The sequence below is a fragment of the Trachemys scripta genome, chromosome 9 (genome assembly GCF_013100865.1).
Source record: "Trachemys scripta elegans isolate TJP31775 chromosome 9, CAS_Tse_1.0, whole genome shotgun sequence".
NCBI classification, from domain to species: domain Eukaryota; kingdom Metazoa; phylum Chordata; order Testudines; family Emydidae; genus Trachemys; species Trachemys scripta.
Genome location: NC_048306.1, coordinates 37,038,027 through 37,044,444, shown reverse-complemented (window position 1 = coordinate 37,044,444; position 6,418 = coordinate 37,038,027).

Genomic DNA, 6,418 nt, shown 5'->3' with positions numbered 1-6,418 from the left:
TAAACTGAGATAGCTAGAAAATGGAAGACAAATTTCATGCTGTTTCCCTAAACCCTTTTTCTTCAAAATTCTGTTTCAAGAAATTCTCTGAGAAGCTGCAAGCCTGAGCACTGTCCTTCACTTCAGAATTCAACAGTTGAGAATTCTGCATTATGAGTCATTATTCTGAGACCGCTCCTTTTCTGCAACATATATTTGTATTTGTGGCTTTTTAAAGCATCTACTAGCAACAAAAAAAACCCAACCCAAGAAAATATATTTTAAATTATTCTGATTACACAAAATTATATTCATGTCTCCCCTTACAGATACCCACACAACCAAAACTGCTTACAATGAAAGGAAAGGGAGAAATAGCTTGAAGGTTAGTGTCCCTTCTAAATCAAAACCTCCATACCCAACCCAAGTTACATATCATTAATTTTAGACTATATTTTCATCCTCCTGAAGATAATCCATAAATGGTTTCCATATCTACTCAAATAAATACTCTCCTGTATTCTGCAGATAACTCTTTAATATGTCTCCATCTAAAACAGACTGAAAAAAAAATCGGCTTTGTCCTTCCAGTGCCTCAAGATAATTCTCTTCACTGCCACCTGACCAATTCACAGCCAAGTTGTTTTCCCTCTTTGAAATGTCCTTCAAATCAGACATATCATATAACATATATGAATGATGTTAATCTTTTCTCTCCCTCTTTCCCAGAAATCATGTGCAATCCCATCATATTTTAATATTTCCAGCAAGAATGTTCAAATCTGGGCTCTAATTTGCACACATTATGTAACATGGCACCCAATATAAATTCTGCATGGTTTAAAGAACTTCAGCTTTAGGATCAAATTTTTGGCTGCCTCATAATCATACCTCATGGGATTCACTGAATATGAACGAGAGGCTGCTAGGCAACTCTCTCACAGCACATTCCACAGGCCATTATCCTCTGATCCCACTAAGGGTTACCAAAAGAAACTGTACCATCTGCTCAAGAAACTCCCTGAAGAAGCACAGGAACAAATCTACACAGACACACCCGTAGAGCCCCGACCAAGGGTATTCTGTCTGCTACCCAAGATCCATAAACCTGGGAATGCTGGATGCCCCATCATCTCAGGCATTGGCACCCTGACAGCAGGATTGTCTGGCTATGTGGACTCTCTCCTCAGGTCCTATGCTACCAGCACTCCCAGCTATCTTTGAGACACCACTGACTTCCTGAAGAAACTACAATCCACTGGTGATCTTCCAGAAAACACCATCCTGGCCACTATGGATGTAGAAGCCCTCTACATCAACATTCCACACAAAGATGTACTACAAGCCGTGAGGAACAGTATCCCCGATAATGTCATGGCAAACCTTGTGGCTGAACTTTGTGACTTTGTCCTCACCCACAATTATTTCAGATTTGGGGACAATTTATACCTTCAAGTCAGTGGCACTGCTATGGGTACCCACATGGTCCCTCAGTACGCCAACATTTTTATGGCTGACTTAGAACAACGCTTCCTCAGCTCTCGTCCCCTAGCGCCCCTACTCTACTTGTGCTATATTAATAACATCTTCATCATCTGGACCCATGGGAAGGAGGCCCTTGAGGAATTCCACCATGATTTCAACAATTTCCACCCCACCATCAACCTCAGCCTGGACCAGTCCATACAAGAGATCCACTTCCTGGACACTACAGTGCAAATAAGCGATGGTCACATAAACAGCACCCTATACCGGAAACCTACTAACCGCTATACTTACCTACATGTCTCCAGCTTTCATCCAGACCACATCACATGATCCATTGTCTACAGCCAAGCTCTAAGATACAACTGCATTTGCTCCAATCCCTCAGACAGAGACAAAGACCTACAGGATCTCTATCAAGCATTCTTAAAACTACAATACTCACCTGGGGAAGTGAAGAAACAGATTGACAGAGCCAGAAGGGTACCCAGAAGTCACCCACTACAGGACAGGCCCAACAAAGAAAGTAACAGAACGCCACTAGCCATCATCTACAACTAAAACCTCTCCAGCGCATTATCCACGATCTACAACCTATCCTGGAAAATGATCCCTCACTCTCACAGACCTTGGGAGCCAAGCCAGTCCTCGCTTAAAGACAGCCCCCCAACCTGAAGCAAATACTCACCAGCAACTACACACCACACAACAAAAACACTAACCCAGAAACCAATCCCTGCAACAAACCCTGTTGCCAACTCTATCCGCATATCTATTCAAGGGACATCATCATGGGACCTAACCACATCAGCCACACCATCAAGGGCTTGTTCACCTGCACATCTACCAATGTGATATATGCCACCATGTGCCAGCAATGCCCCTCTGCCATGTACATTGGTCAAACTGGACAGTCTCTACGCAAAAGAATAAATGGACACAAATCAGACATCAAGAATTGTAACATTCAAAAACCAGCAGGAGAACACTTCAATCTCCTTGAACATTCAATAACAGACTTAAAAGTGTCAATTTTTCAATAAAAAAACTTCAAAAACAGATTTCAATGAGAAACTGCAGAACTGGAATTTATTTGGAAACTGGACATGATCAAATTAGGCCTGAATAAAGACTGGGAGTGGATGGGTCACTACAAAAAGTAATTTTCCCTCTATTGATATTCACATCTTCTTGTCAACTGTTGGAAATGGGCGACGTCCACCTTGATTGCACTGATCTCATTAGCACTACAAAAGTAAATGAAAATTACAGGTGCAGGCATAAATTTACTGTAAATACTTAAACTGTTTTTGTTGGGCATAAATACGGTATATTTATGAGTGCATCTGTAATTTTCACTCCATGCATCTGAAGAAGTGGGTTTTTTAGCCACGAAAGCGTACGCCCAAATAAATATGTTAGTCTTTAAGGTGCCACTGGACAAATATTGCATTGGGTCAAATGAAAAGTTTTGTTCAACCCAAACAAAAAAGTTGTTTAAGTTTTCATTTGAGAGAGAGAGAGAAAAAAAATCAGTTTCAGTTTGAACCAAACCGATTTTTTTCCAATTTTTTCAGAGTAAGGTCCAAACTGAAAAATCAATTATTTGCTCAGCTCTACTCATCACCATGGTATCTAGGTATTGTGACTACATAACTCAGGAGTTCCTTTCCAGACCTCATTATTTGCTATTCTATAATAGCATCACTGATGATTCACTAAGATGTGCTCTTCTCCCTTAGTCATTATTGACCAAGTTAACTCAATTCACTGAATAGTTAACCCAGATGACTGGTCCTTGGATCTGAGCCTAGGCCAGGAGCAAATGTTCCCACAGCAAATTCCTACATGCATTACTGTATCATCACTGTTTCTGCACTCACTTGTATGTGGAGGAGGCATATCCCTAGTTCTTTTCTGAGATGCTTTAGGATTTTTTCTCAGTCAATAGTGTCAACTGTGGCAGAACTCATCTGTCCTTCAGAAGGAACTCATCTGTCCTAGAAAAGGAACTGTGGAGTACTATCAACACTCAAGTGATTTTTGCTTACATTCCCACTGCCTCAGCCTGTGTATAAGCAGACCCCATCTTCTAATCTAGACCAACAGCTGGATCAGCTAGGCTGGGTTTACAGCATCTTCAAACCTTGTGTGACCTTAGGCATCCCTGTTTTCACACTCTCCATACTACTACAATGATATTGGTACAAAATATGCCTGTCAGTCTCCTGAGAAGACAAAGAAAACCACAGCCTCGGACTCCGTGGGGACCCTGGTGAAAAGTTAGCTAGCTATTACTGGAAAAAGGAAGATTGTTAAGAAACTATCTTGAACAAAGACTGTAGCTTGTTAAGTTAGGTCTTAGCCATTAGAAAGTATATTGTACTTTGTTTGCTTATAACCATTTCGATCTTTATTCCTTCTACTTGGTATCAATTAACTTATATCCTTTTGTTAGTAAATTTATTTCACTTTTTACTGCAAACCAATGCTGTGCTGTGTATGAAAGGAAGACTGTATTTACCCCAATTAAGTTAATAAGCTGTGATGTACTGACTCTGTAAAAGAGCAGTGAACTTAATATCTTCTGTGAATGTACAGTGATGGTGGGGTACATTGCAGAGATACATCTCTGAGGAGTTCAGGGGTTGGAGTTCACTGATTGTTACCTGCTAGGGAAATTCTGATCTGCGAGAGCCTTGAGGCATTGGCTGGTGAGAAAGACAGGCTGATATACAGTATAACCCCAGCAAAGCTCACTCTTGCTAAGGCAGAGAGGTAACACAGTGGCTCACAGCTCTGGGTGTCCCCAGAATCATGTGACACTTGGGTAAAAGGTGGATGACAAAGGGGTTTACACTCAAACATGGAGAAGAACCCAGAGTTAAGTGTGCAGTGAAGATACATCCTTAGACTAGAGCAGTGGTTCTCAAACTTTTGTACTGTTGACCTCTTTCACATAGCAAGCCTCTGAGTGCGACCCCCCCATAAATTAAAAACACTTTTTATATACTTAACACCATTATAAATGCTGGAGGCAAAGCGGGGTTTAGGGTGGAGGCTGACAGCTCGTGACCCCCCATGTAATAACCTCATGACCCCCTGAGGGGTCCCAACCCCCAGTTTGAGAACCCCTGGACTAGAGGTCTCTGGAAGTATTGTACTGTTGGAGATGCTGTGTTTTGGATGAGAAGACAGATAGGTCTTCACCAAGTTTCCAAGGCACTTCATCCAAGTATCCTTGCCACCCTCCAGCTCTATAATAATTTTGTGCCTTCCTAAATTTTCGCTGTAGTTTCAACTGGAGAGAATGCACCTGATCCTCAGCTGCTGTAAAGGAAGTTGAAGTCAATGGAGGTACGTTGATATACATGAGATGGAGATATGACCCAGTATCTTTTTCCCCTTTTAATTGTGATGCTAGTATTGAGAGCCAGTGTCTTGGTGCTACTAGAGCAATACATGCAACTATGTCATAAATATTAATAGATTTCAGAAAAAACATAAGTATAAACTAAAATTAATGACATTAATATACATTAGGATGAGGCTAATTAGAACTATGAACTAACAAAGAATATCTCTGATAGTGACCACTAAGTTATGCAGTGTAATTAGGAATATGGGGGATGGGGCAGAGATGGTGTTAGTTTATAATATAATATAAAGTTATGAAATTTGAAAAGTCTCCAGTGAGAAGTATCTCAGCTAGTTTCTTCAGATGTATTTTCCACATATTTTAAAGTTGTTTTTTTCTTTTCAGATTAGAAATGGTAGAAAGATAGATAATACAGCTGAATCCAGGACTAACTAAGATGAAATAAATGAAGAAAAGATGAAACTCCTACACTTAAACACTAAAACATCATGAAGAGATTTAGCTGCAGCACAATGTACGAAGGGTAGGATTCTAACTCACTGCTGATAGTGAGTAAGGGTATTACACCACGAGTTGTCCTACTGAAACCAATGGAACCATTCATGGAATGAGGTACTACTCAGTGACATGAATGATATTACCATCTGGCCACACATGTGCATAATGCTAATGTGTTTAATAAGGCTGTTCCTTCCTCCCCTCCCTACTTTTCCTTATAGTCTGCTAGAGGTTTTTAGAACTAGAATATCCAAGAATCACAGGATGGCCTTTAGTGGATTCAAGACTGAAGGCAATCTTTCTGAATACCACATTAGATGAAGGATGACAAAAACTAGGAACAGCAGGAGAGTTTCACTAGGACAACCTCGATGTTCTAATGATTGCTATGCAGAATATTTGGAAGATTTAGCTGTAAAAGCGCTAAAATAGAGAAGAGACTATCGGCAGGGGACTCCAGGAGGAAAAGAAAAAGAAGGAGTTGCCTCTGTCAGCCAGTTCAAGAACTGGTGGGTCAGCTGTGACTGTTAGTTGTGGAGCTATACAGTTCTTTGAGAGACCACACGTTATCAGAATACACAGAACATATTGGTCTTGCAAAACAACTAGAAATGACAATTATGTTAATTGCTAGTAGATATGCAAGTATTGTTTACTGTATACTTTTCTATTTTACTGGATTGACTGGTATATACAGAGTAGTACATACTACTTCACGATGCTGCATATGTCGCAAAGATTGAACATGATATGGTATGACAGTATATTATATGATTTGAGAAATAGTATATGATAATATAATCATAATTTTAACATTATGTAAGTAAAGACTGTATCATGATGCACAGGTACAAGAGGACAGAGCGAAGATTGTGTGTGAAATTTAATTTGTGGCATTTCCTTACTTTTGAAGCCTTAACTGTTAGCTTAACATTCTCTTTAAAAAATTAGGACTTGAATATGAAATGTCTTGGTTTTGTAAATAAAAAGAAAAAAAAGTTTCACTCTCCAAGACTTCAAAGATCTGCTAGGTTACAATTAAAATGTATGTTCACATTTGCCATTACATAATGGCAA